The sequence below is a fragment of the Argiope bruennichi genome, chromosome 5 (assembly GCF_947563725.1).
Source record: "Argiope bruennichi chromosome 5, qqArgBrue1.1, whole genome shotgun sequence".
Classification (NCBI taxonomy): Eukaryota; Metazoa; Arthropoda; class Arachnida; order Araneae; family Araneidae; genus Argiope; species Argiope bruennichi.
The window spans coordinates 36,424,111-36,438,621 of NC_079155.1; positions in this window are offsets into that span (position 1 = coordinate 36,424,111).

A 14,511-nucleotide genomic window follows, 5' to 3' on the forward strand; every position below is an offset into this window, starting at 1 on the left:
TGATTGTTATTTATCCTCTGTTCTATCTATGAGGTGTGTGAAAGTGTCCTCATGTTAAAAGGTATTGTGCAGGCGCGTGTGTGAGTGTCATCTACATAAGCATAACCCTCGAGTGCCCAGGGGCCTTTACCCTCAGAAGCTACTGCACAAAACTCGGCTTAAAATCGCTGACTTTATCAGCGGGTTTGTCTATGGCAAGTGCCTTAAATAACAACAGAAACCGGAGCACAAATTTCAGAGCTATCTACTCAATCCAAAATCGTCTGTTAAAATTTGCTGAATCGAGCTGCAAGATTGTTCATACTACTGCCACATCTTTCCAATAGTCCGCTGTCAGTCCAAGACAGCAAACGTACGAATTTCTTCGATATTTTCGTCCGTTCGGAAAGTTGAAGGACAACCAGAATGAGGCTTGTCAACAATTGATATTTCACCTCTTATTAAATCAAAACAACGTTTCGTACAATTGAATTCTTTCAATAATGATGTCTTCGGAGGCTGTATTCAACATCACGATAATTTTTCTGGCATTTTTTACTGAGTAGGAAACAAAATTTCGCATCAGTATGCTGTTCTTTTAAATTAGTCATCGTAAAATTCTAGAAGGAAGGAAAACTGCTTGCATGAAAAAAAAAAATGGCTGTTCGAATATAATTTAACTCCATTACTACAAAACGGAGAAAGATAAATAAGATTCAATACACTGAATTCACATCTATAGACTAGATACTTATCCAGTTCCGACCGTCTGTCGGTCTGTTCATTCAGAAATATGTAAATTCGCTAGCTCAAAGTCTCAGTGACTTAAATTTATCGAACTGGACATGTGGTTTTGTGACTCAATGTCAATTCATTTTGTGTCACAATTTTATTTCAGTCGGTTGGGGAAAACGCGTCTAAAAACAAATTCTTTTTTCGGATACTATTAACTGCATGCCAGGGAGTAATGTCAAATAACTCACAAAGGAGGACACGATAGACTGAGTAAAAATGTTGAATTCACGCTAAAAGTTAATATTTCGCAAAACCATTGTACCCCAATGCCATGCAAAGCATTTTCTGGGATGACACTTTTATTAGAGATTATGCGAGAAAGTTTTGAAGAGACCACTTTCGCTGATTTTAACCTGCCTTTAGTTTTTCAACCATTGCCAACCATAAAACCAACCATTTTCAACCATAAGATATGTATTTTGAATTACAGAAACTGTTCAAATGGGACAGGCTTTCCATTTTATAGAATATTTTAAAATATTCATAAAATATTTTTTTATAAAAATCACAAAATCTATTTTTTTATACGATCCCCCTTTCATTTCAGCTGTATTATTTAGTTTGCTTACATTCCGATGAATATAATAAAAAAAATTCACATCTTTAGCATAAAAACTGACATAAATATCTTATCTTAAAGGTTCAATTGACTCAATTCATAAGAATTTCGAATCTAGTTTAAATTATGTTGATTGGTTACGTTACATTAAGCAGAATTGATATCCTAAAGATTAAAATAATTATCAAGGGAGAAATAGAATAATTTGGCAGTGGAATATAAATGACTAAGAGGGGTATAATGAATAAAAATTAGAAGTTTTAAAAATTAGAAGAGCCCCATCATCACATGTCTTTAACAAATATAAACGGAGACAAATCGAATTTTAAGACGAAGTAGATATTTCGTAAATATGTATGTCATTTTTTGCCATCCAGAAGTCAGCTGTGTTCTATTTTATTTGTCAAAATAAGTGACAAATATATTCAATATAAACATGGAACACATAAAAAAAATTAGGTTTTGTAATTTTAACAGAATAATACCATGACATGACTGCTTAAATCACTTAAAAATATTTTGCATTTCAAAGTATATGTCTGCGACAGGCGATTGTGAAAATAAAGATATAATGTTGTAAAATATACATATTTTCAAAGGAAATATCTGTTTCAATTTTTGTCATACAGTAGTCGTTTTTTCAAAAAATTTTATTCGTTAAGAAAAGTGAAAAATTTATCAAATATAACAATAGGAAACATAAAAATTAGATAGTGTAACTTTTACATATTTTTTTCAAAAATACCATAGCGTAACTAATTAACTCATTTAAAAGATTTTGCATTTAAAGTATATGTCTGGGACCGATCATTGTGAAAATAAAAATAATTGTGTTATGAAATATAGTGTTTATTTATTTTCTATTGGAAAAAGGTTAAAGAATTTTTTAAAGTTTATATTGCGCCTTGAACATAAAACAATATATGGATAAAAAATCACCGTTGTACAATAACATGTCGATCGAAAAACAGCATATAAATAATATACAGGAACACCATCCGACAAAGAAGAAGAAAAAATAAAATAATAATGAAAATGAAATCTACGATCGCAAATTTCAAGTTATCATGTGAGAACATTTTTATTTTTAAGTCATTATTTGTCTTAATGGATATAAGTCATTAACCAGTTTAAACTGGTTTACGAGAGATCCAAAACTTTTTCCCAACCAAGAAAATATTTGAAAATGAAAATTGTCATTTATGCTTTATTCATTGCCAACGCGATTTCGAGCTTCAAAACCCCCTAACCAAAACAACATCATGTTCTCAAGGAAGGAATGCCACGTTTGGAACTTGAATAATGAGCGTTGCCGTCGCAATGCGATTTCCAAATGATAAACTATTTATTAATAAATTTTTAAACATAATAATTTATATAGAATTTTTATGAAAACAATATTTTTGTAAACACAAACTACATTTTCTAATTTCTGAGATCATAAAACAGTTTCATAATGGATTAATCTTATAATAGGGGTCAAATTCTTCAGTGTTTCCCACTTAAGAATGAATGAGAGAAAATACTTTTATCAAAACTGTTATTAAAAGCGAGTAAAGTTTTTTAAATATTATAAAAATTAAATTATTTAATTTCCTAAGAAAAAAATTACATTCCATGAAAATAACAGCTATGACGTCATAGTTCTACGTGAACCTTTTAAAAAACGCATCTGCTGTCGAAGAAGCATATGGTAAAGCAATACTGGTAAAAGCAGGTCAACCTTTTAAAAACGCATCTGCTGTCGAAGAAGCATATGGTAAAGCAATACTGGTAAAAGCAGGTCAACCTTTTAAAAACGCATCTGCTTTCAAAGAAGCATGCATAATAATAATGCAATATTGGTGAAAGCAGGTAAAAAATGTATGCGATTAAATGATTATGATGAAAATTGCTTTATTCATTGCCTACGTCATTTCGAGCTTCAATATTCATTCCCTACGCGATTTCGAGCTTCAATGTTCTCACATGATACTAAATAAGTAAATAAGTAAATAAAAGTTAAAAAAAGAAGAAAAAAAAGAAAAGAAAACTAATATCCATAATCCTTTCCCCCCTCCCATAAATTTTAATACGAGCCAATAAACATGTTTGGTATATCAACAAATCGTTGCATAAAGAATCTCCCATTCCATGGTTATAAGAATGAATTAAATTGTATATATTATTATATATATAAAATTATATTGGTTACAGTCGCTACATGTTTTCAACAAATAAATATAAACCAAGATCAAATTTTCAGAGAAAATATTAGTGTCTTGTCTTATAGATGTCGTTTTTCATTTTATTCATTAAGAAAAATGAAAAATTTATTAAATATAGCTACAAAAAACATACAAAAATTAGATTTTGTAATTTTTATAAATTTTTTTTCAAAAATGCCATAGTTTGATTATTTAACTCACTAAAAAGATTTTGCATATCAAAGTATATATCTGCAACCGACGATTGTGAAAATAAAGATAGTTTAGTTGCAAAATATGCATATTTATTTTCAATTGGTAAAATGTCAAAGTATTTTGTAATTTATTTGTTGCTCTTTGAACATAAAAAAAAAAAATCTTTAATTAGACGCCATTCGGCAATATCGACTGTAAAACAGCGTATAAATAGTTTACACAATCGTCATCCAACAAGAACGATAAAATTTTTTTAAAAATTAAAATAAAAAAAAACTCATACCACTTTTCCCCATAAATTCCCATAAATTTCCCAAGCCAATAAACAGGTTAGGTATGTCAACAAATTGTTACATAAAGAATCATGAATTTCGGGGTTGTAAAAATTAGAATAGTGCCGTTGTCACGTCTTCAACAAACAAACAAACAAACATAACATTAGAAAAATATCTGTCATTTTTTATCCTATATAAGTCGTTTTTTTAAAAATTTTATTCGTTAAGAAAAGTGAAATATTTATTAATTATAATTACAGAAAACTTATAAAAATTATATTTTGCAATTTTTATATTTTTTTCCAAAAATACCATAACATGACTACTTAACTTATTTAAAAGATTTTGGATTTCAACATATTAGTGAAATTAAAGATAGTTAGATTGTAAAATATATAGTGCCAGCTTCTTTTCAATTGTTAAAAGGTTAACACCTTGAGTGCCGAATCACTCAACGTCATACTCAACAAAACTTCATATTCAGTGTAGAGTGCGATGCGAGAGAAAGAAGTCAATGTTTAGTTTATATCTAATTGTTTTATCCCTTTGTTCATTACATATTTCTCCTCCAAACCTCTGTGACCTCAAAAAAATTAACCCATTAACCGCTGGTGTTGCGTTGACGCAACGGTCAATATAAATAAATATAAAAAAACAACGATTAAACAAATTTTTGAATAAATTACAGTTTTACGTTAAAGAATAGCCCTACTAACAAATCAGTGAAAAAAATTGACTTAAATAAATTATTTTACACCTAATAATCGATGTTTTACTTCAAGCATTTTTTCTGTTCAAATTTCCAATCTCATTTTTTCTTAGAGAAAATAAAAATTAAAAACAAATTGGGGTTTGGGTGCGAAATACATTAGCCAAGGTCACTCTTTGTCAGTACATTCCACAAAGCAGGTGTTTCTGTGGGGGAGGAGGGGAAAGTAAAAACAGGTGTTGCGTTCGCGCAACGTCAGCGGAAAGGGGGTAGACTGTTATCCTTCTTAAAAGATTTCATTTGAGTGCTGTCTGTCTTATTGGTAGCAACCTTTTTATCCTCTGTGGTTCAAAATGCGTAGAACAAGATATCTTACGTTAGAAGAAGCTTCGGAAAAAAATTTTGAACAAAATTCCGATGACAAAGATGTAGATGAGACCGATATTGTTGTCGTACCTCCAGAAACAGCAGATGCTAGTGATAAAGAAGAAGGTAATGAAAATATTTTAAATAACGATAATGAAGTTTTACCTAAAGATACTGCAGGGGAAGTTGAAGTTCATGTAAAGAAGAAGTCAGATCCTCTTCAAAGATCTGCTAAAACAACAACAAAAAGGAAGAATTACGATGGACAAGAAAGGAACCAATTGATAGGCCTCAACCAAAAAATGAAGAAAAAGCTTCAATTGATCATATCAAACAAATCATTGAAGATAAAACTAGTGCAGATTTTTACAATCTTTTTTTTTTTTCAATATGAAGAAAATATACTTGTTGTTCGGTGCAACGACAACTCTGTTGTGACAATAGGGTCAACGTTTGGAAAAATTGAACCACTAAAAAATGTTTCTCGATACTCTAAAAATCAGAAGAAGAAAATATTAGTAGCCCAACCTCACTGAATTGAGCAATATAATCAGAAAATAGGTAATGTAGATTTGTGTGACATTTTTGTTTCCAATTACAGAATTAGGGTCCGTGGCAAAAGATGGTGGTGGCCGATATTTTCAAATTTCATCGATGTTGCGCTAACAAATGCTTGGTGAATATCAAGATTTTCTGAAGGAAGTAAAAAGTCACTGTTGGATTTTAGACGAGAGTTTGTGCTTCATCTGTTACAGGCGCCCTTGGATAGTGAGATAAATAAGAAAAGATCAGCTACAGGACGTCCGAGCAAATCCAGGCTTACAAAACTAATATCCGAAGGACATTTTATTGTTAAGTCTACAGACAGTAGAAGACTACGTTGCAAGTATTGCCTCAGTCAAACTATTTATCGCTGCAATGTTTGTGAAGTTGCTTTACACCACAATTATAGTAAAGCATATCATACTTGAAATTTATATCACCTTATTCTTTCATAATAAGCTTGTCAACTACATTTATTTGTTAGTTTTTAATAAATTAAAATTTTCAAAGAAGTGTTTTGAATATTTTCACAGCTCACAAAAATTTCTAATTTTAAAATCGTGAAGAAAATACGCCGTAGTGCTCGGTGATAACGACCAACATTCATACTTCTTTTCCGCTGACGTTGTGCCAACACAACACCCTATATTTTAAAAAATAACTGCAATTTCCTTATTTTTACATTAAATTACTATTATAAGTGGTCAAAATAATAACTTGTATTGTTTGCATCTACAACAAATAATGATTTTGTGTTTTGGCGTTTAATGGGTTAAGGAATAGCACAAAAGTAAATGTCTTATTACATATTCTTCAGAATCAGAGGCATGATTCAAAGCAACGAAAGCGTTTTTGCAGCTCCTTGAAGAATAAAAAATAACATTTAATTAGGCACCGTTGTGCAATAACATATTGATCTCAAAACAACGTATAAATAACATACAGAAACGCCATCCAACAAGGATGACAAATAAAAAGAAAAAAAAAAGCGGATAAACATGCTATTATGTCAACAAATTATATAGCCTATTGCATAAATAACCCCCAATTTTAAATTTTCCTTCGAAAATTTAAAAATTGCATTTTCATTAGAGAGTACATTTCTGGATCATTCTCTTGCAAGATTATCTGCAAGTTTGTCTAGATGAAACGCAGTCAACCACGTAATGACCTGCGTCCTCTAATTTTCCGATTGTATAAATTTTACCCACAAGGACAGATGCGTACCAGTCAAAGAAACTATCAATCAATGGTTTTTTTTTTTTTGACAACCGGTTGGGTGACTGATAAAATCATATTTTGGAAGAGGTCACAGCATTTAAACTTTATCTACAATGGTAAGATTTGGTGAAATTCAACTCGGATTTTTTTTATCAGTCTCAGAATCGATTTGGATAATTTTCACATTGTGTTTTATTAGAGATAAATTGTTGTTCAATGAACTTAGATAAACTTATATGAAGAAAATCATGAAGAAATAATATTTTCTTATCATTAAATAATATATCTATGTCGAAATAAGTAAGAATATTTTTTTCTGTATTCGGATATCCAGAATTTGAACCATCTTTTTTTTGGATAGTTCCATATCTATATTAGATATTGAGTTCCAGTCGTTTTTGGCACGTTTTCTTTTTAATTCATTTACTTAATACGATTGGTTCGAACAGAAAAATGCTTGGTGTTTTGATATGCCATATGTTTTTTTTTAGTTTTAAGAACAAAAAAGAAATGAGATCAGTAATATTAAAATACCTTATTGGCAACCTTGGCTTATAATTTCAGAAATTAGTAATTCTGCAAAAAATATTTATCAAGAGATTTTAATTAAGAAAATTACTTTATCCATAAATGGTCTAAAATTTAAGATTTCCAAACGCGATTTGAAATTTGTTCATTTCAAACATATTAAAACACAAGCATAATATGAAAATTTCATATATTTTATGAATGAAAAAAATATGTGAATGTTGAAATGATTTTTTTAACAGATAAGAGAACAGTGACCCTCCTCCACTAATCTATTTTCGATCAAGCAGCTGGGCGAGCTCTATTATGCTCGCCCAAAATATAAAATATATAATAAAACAGCATAAAATAAACAATAAAAAATAATAACATAAAATAAATAAATAAAAAACAATAACTTAAAAAATAATAACGTAAAATAAGAATAAAAAATTAATATAAAAATATATAATAACATAACATAACATAAAATATATAATTACATAACATAAAATATATAATTACATAACATAAAATATATAAAACATAAAATGAAGTATATTAAGTATGCAATAAATTTTCTGTATAATACGTCATTTTTCAAAAATAATAAGTTAATAATAATTGATCTTTCACACACCCACACTCACGCACAGGCACATGCACACGCATACACGCGCACGCACACAAGTACACCTGCGCGCACCCACAAATATATGTAAAATGCGTTTGATGGATAATGCCTTGCGATAACAGGTACAATGAATACTAATTTTAAATGTACTTTTATATTTCTCATATATGATATTTACACCATATACACACGCACACACACAAATTATTATTAGTAAAAATTTAATATGAGCGAGACTATAGACACGGTTATGTTTTTTATTCATTGATTCTGGCTTAAAGTACTTTTATGCAAATATGCTTTTCTATTGCCTTTTTTTTTTTTTTTCAGAAATTATGTCTACACGTTGCAGACATTTTGCTTTGGAAAAAGTGTGGTGGTTCAGGTAAATTGTCCAAAAGTTTAAAAGATTTAAGTGTCAAGTGAAAGAAAAAGTGTGAATATACAATTTCCAACAAAGTCATTGAATTTAGCCGAATGAAATAAAGTCTCAACTTATTGAAGGAGAAACCACTGCTGTAACATAGAAAAAAGCCTTAAAAAAAGAGGGAAAAAAATTTCTTTTTTCTCATAATTATGCTAGTGACATTTACTTTTAAAACAGAAATTTACTTTTAATCTTAAAGCATGAAACCTTCATATTCAATAATCTTTTATTATAGAAATTTTTTACTGTGTTTATCATCATAAAATGATTTATTTTCCATCTAAAGCAACCGTGCATTAAAATGTTTTTACATCAGCTGTACCTTCTTGCTTTAAACATTTTAATCACTAAATTTGAAGGCATATTTAATAGAAAATCGATATAATGTTACCATTTTTTTAAAAAAAATATTTTGGGGATCAAATTGATGTTTTAAAATAACTTTCAAAACAACCTCACATGAACACGAAACAAAAATGTAAATTTAATATACTGGTGTTCTTCCCATTACATCTAGATATAATAAGCTGTTATAATTTGGAATGAATTCAATTTTTTGCATTCTAAATTATTGAGGATTAACGATTGCAATGACACGTTAAGAGTTATGTTTTTAGTCAATATATTTATTGTCTATTAATCAAGTACATTTTATATTATTAAGATTATTTTAGTCAGAATATAAATTAACAATTCTATACATTATGTTTAAGTCTTTAATATGAGAACCTATAAAAGTTCTTTGTTCATCTTTTCCTGAAAATTACAGAGAGTAAATATTTTCCCAGTTTTAAATGTGTAGAATACAGATGTACTAATCATTTCCCCCAGAATTAATAACTTGAAAAACTAGTGAAGAAATAATAACAAAACAGCTATTGAGGAAAAAATATAGCTATCAAAACCCTTTAATTCATTTCAAATTGACAAGGAAATCAAACTTTTAAGTTTATGAAAAGAGTATTTGCATGATAATTACGTCATCATCGCAAATTCAATATGGATACAAAACATATCAATAATTTAACAACAGGAAAAAACATCCTTATAAAGAAGTAACTATCTTTATTTTCTTTTTTATATATTGAATGTATTTCTGAATTCGATTATAATGAGTGCAAGCTCAATAAAAAAGCTCGCTTGTTTATAATTGCAAACATTTATTTTTACAACTAGATGAAATATAATTACGAACTTTGAAACGCATCAAAAATAAGAATACAGCCGTAAACGCAGTTGCCACTCCTCACAGCAAATTTTAATAGAGCAATGAAAAAAAATGTTGAAACGCAGACGATTCACAGGTGATTAACAATTTACGTCTAGAATAATGAAAACAGAAAATAAACAATGGCGAATTTTCGACAAGGCAGCTGGTGGGAATGGGATCGCAGATGTTCGATTTAAAGAAAAATGTTGTTAGCTTAGTTGCTAAATGAATATGTAAAAGTAAATTATTTGAACTATAGCATATTAAGATAATTTCAAACATTTTGTCAAATATAATTAGTTAAACTCCTACCTGCTTTATTACATTTTTTTATTATTTATAAATTTGAGCAAGTGTTTAAATAATACTGTCTTTAAAATTGGATGACAAGCAATCGTGGAAGCCAAGCAATTATGGATGAGTCAAAATAAATAAATGAAATCATATATATTTTCTCACAGTTGCGGAACTAAAAAAAAATAATCTCAAATAAATCATTAACATGATGTTAAACCAGAAGTTTTTGACGTGATATTTATAAGACTTGATGTCAAATTATTATATGATGTTTATAAGACTTGATATCAAATTATGAAATGATGTTTATAAGACTTGATATCAAATTATGACACGATGTTAAGTCAAATTTGAAACTAAATTGATCAGTTTATTAAAAGAGGGGTCTCGTAACTTGCACTGCATAGAGTCTCAAAATATCTAGATCCTCAAATGAAAAGAATTCAAAATGACCTAAAAATATGACAAGTAATTCAAAATTAGCCCAACATATAGCACAGACAACATATAGCACACAGTGAATAGATTTATTTAGTATTTTATAAATCTCACTGCAAATGCTAATTGCTGAAGAATTACAAAAAATTAACATTTTCATATTTAGATATAAGCTTATTCTATCATACTTTTAAATTCTGTTGTTGTTTCTCTTGTCATAGACAAGACCACTGACGAGGTCAGTGATTTAAACCGAGTTTGTGCAGTTGCTTCTGAGAGTAAAGGCTTTCTTTTGTTCTAATCGTTTCTTTTTTTTCTAAAGCGTTTTCTTTTGTTCTAATGGATATTAAAAACATATGCAATTTACAGTTCATTAGCAATTTAAAATTCCTGAAATACTGTTTGCAGATCTTACTTTAAAAGTAGACAAGGAATAATTAATTTATAGATTTTGATTAAATTTTAAATATAAGCTATTTTTTAGATACTAAATATTAATGAAATGCATTCCAGAAATTTTTAATTTGGGTATTATTTAAGAATTTATTGTAATTTGTAAACAAATATAATTTTAATAGGGATAAAAAATTTAGTTTAAAAGGGTTTTACTTTAAAAAAGTTCTGTTCTTCTAACGAATTGTTAGATTTGTTCTTCTAACGAATTAGATAGCAAAGGCAATCATCCTTGAAAACGGGTTAAACAAAATCTATTTCAATAATTTTTCATAAAAATTTCAATAATTTTGATTAGAATCTAAATATTTTAATTATTTTATAAACTTTCTAAAATGTTTGTATTGTAGATAGAATATTTTCATGTTAATATGCCATGAAAAAATAACGTCCAACTCTAATTTTTTTCTTCTTTTTTTCATTTAGTGTCATGAGCGACATCATATTTTACTTTAGGCTGAAAAAAGCCTTGCATTTGCCTATTACGTCAATAGTTTTAAATAAGATTTCTAAAATGTAAAAGGTTGTTTCAGTTTCTTTAAGCAGTTACTTTAAGCTCTGTGAAACATTTCCGGGTTTTGACATTTAACATCTGTGTCATGGACGATTTCAAAATAAGGATTTTTTTTTTTCATTCAAGTATCATTTGAGTGCTGAAATTGCTTTTGCTAGTAACCTGAAAAATACCCGGGATCGAATTTTTAATATACAGGGTGTCATTAATTATTGTCGGGGTTTCCGTACCTCATAATTTTAGAATAAAAAATATTACGCGAAAACCGATTACGTATTCGTAAATTACAACTCAAAGAATTTTATTAATGATATTAAAGTGTAAAGCTTGCACGATTTGCACTTTGTAGGCATTCAGCTGAAGGCGATTATGTATTCGTAAATTACAACTCAAAGAAGAGGGAAGAGGTGGACCAATCCCAGGGCCTCCGAGATCACCAGATATAGCACCGCTGGACTTCTTTCTATGGTAATCGGTTTTTAATCTATCGGTTATGGTAATCGGTCTAATCGGTTTTTGCGTAATATTTTTTATTCGAAAGTTATGAGGTACGGTATCCCCGACAATAATTAATGAACACCCTGTATTTCGATTATTTAATGGCAAATTGAATATTGAGAATATAATTTTGATCAGTACTGAGTATTTTTAGCAATCATTAGGTCTGCAATGCCCGAATTCTTCTATAAATCAGATTTCTACATATTTTCTGGCGCAAAGAGAAAATAAACTTCCATGCAACAACAACAACAACAATAAAAAAAAAAAAAATCTGAAAGACATAAAATTGTACTAATGGATGAAGTTTTCTTATTAAAGATCTGCTAATTTTTATTACATTCTATATTCTTATTGTTTGGTTTCTGCTAACTAATGATGTTCTAATTTTGGAACGTAATCTTTTCATATACTATAAACAAAGAAAATAAATGAAATTGACCATTTTTCAGATCTAAAAAATCTTTCGCTTTGCATTACGATGAATAGAGTTTGTGGCTATGATTAGGGTCTAAAAATTGCTGAATAAAGAACGGATGTTTGGCTGAATTTGAAGTAATTTGCGGGTGGAAGTTATAGATCGATTTTGATAAAATAAATCTGGGCACTTGTCGGTTGTAACGGCGACTAAAAAGCGCCATAAAAAAATTTCGCCAATTTGGCGATTTTATTCGTCAAATTATATAGCATAATTCGCACTTTCATAATAAATAATAACGCACTTGAGTATATTTTTATAATTTGACGTTATTCTTTCTCGGTCCTGTTTAGTGGTACTGGCGCTTTTTGGCCGAATTATACTTAAATCTGATTAAACTCAAGAAATTGAGTTCTTAAAACTATGTACAATAAATAAACAGGAAGAAATATAAAAAATTTAGAAATTAAGGAAAAACAATAGTTTTTTGGCATTTTTTGCGCCTTTTAAATTCTATATCCCCTGAAAAGTTTTGAAAAATCTAATCGCCCAAAACAGATTTTTTATGCAGTTTTAAAATTAGAAGGAAAAAATGTCTTTTTTGTAATAGAAATTTAATTTTATACAAACTTTTGCTAATTAAAAATATTTTTATTATTATAACACTTCCATTGGGATTTAATCTTCAAATATTTCATCTTAATTCCATTTCATTCTTTTAATTTCGTTTCTGTACTTTGTTAAAATATCCTATATTTTTTCATATACGTTTTCAGTCAAGATTTTCTTTTTATATTTAAGTATGAAAAAGCAGTGTTTCTATAGCTTCTGATTGTTAGATATTTAGATTAGAATTTTGTTTGTTTAATAACAGATTTCATGTATATATTAATTAGGGGGATGGCTGCTATCAGCTCTTTCAATGAATGAATTTAGTTAGGCTTTTAATAGCAAAGAAAGTGGTAAAAATACCTGTATATATTAAATACTGCTATTAATTTATGGGTTTTTGATTAGCTGAAATATACAAGGTGATTATAATTAAACTTCCCCTATAAACAGCATCCTACAACGCAAATGGGTGAATGGATTGCAACCAAATTTGTTATCTAGACTATACATGAGTGTACTCACGGAATTTCGAAAAAAAAATCCAAAATGTCCACCAGAGGATGCCTTTTCCGGAAAAACATTAAATTTAACACAATAAACGGCCAAAACGGAATACAGAAACAATATTAACGTTTATTGACTAGTTTCTGATCACTTGTCATCGAACCATATTATGTAAAGGTAAGGAAAAAATAACATTGCGCTGTTTGAAAGAAAAGAAAAGTCCAGTTTTCAGAAACAAGAGCAGATTAGAACGAAATTGCACAAGAGGAGCAATTATTAACCGTGTCCAGGACGATGTAAGGAAATGTGCTACATGTGACCACCCTCATCACCTACAAAATTTTAAGTGGATGGACAGTGTTTTCAACAACAGATCATGACTAATCAGTTTTGATGCTTCGCACATGAAACATTATGAAGTTTCCAGTTTTCCCCGCTTTTTCATTTTATTACTCATAATACTTGTTCTGGATTGTTAATATTGTTTCTGTATTCCATTTTGGTCGTTTATTGTGTTAAATTTAATGTTTTTCCGGAAAAAAACTTCCTCTGGTGGATATTTTGAAACTAACGTTTTTTTCGAAATTCCGTGAGCGCATCTTGTGAATAGTCTATATATCAAATTTTGTTGCAATCCCTTCACCCGTTTGCATTGTAGGATGGTGTTTAAAGGGGAGATTTAATTATAACCACCTTGTATATCTTCCAGTAAGTTAAATGATGCAATTACTTAAATAAAGATTATAATCATCTGTGAATTAAATAAGAAAGCTGCCTAGTTTTTTTTAGCTAACAATATCATAATTTTAGGTTTCATATTGCAATTGATTAATTGTAAAGTTCTCTCCCAACATGGTACATTGAGCTTATGATAGTTTACATTTTAGAATTATATTTCTTACCGTTCAACTTTGAAAGCAGATGAATATTTCATATGATTAATATGACTTGCATAATTTTCTTGACATTCATCTGATATATATATATGGTGAAAAGTCCAATGGAAGCAATAATGGATTACGAAACTTTATTCTACAAGAAAATATAAAACACAGGTAAGAAGCAAAACACGACAGCAATATAAACAAAAACACCACTTGCAAAGATGAATAGGGATTATTCAAGTAATCATTATTAGACAACTCCAACA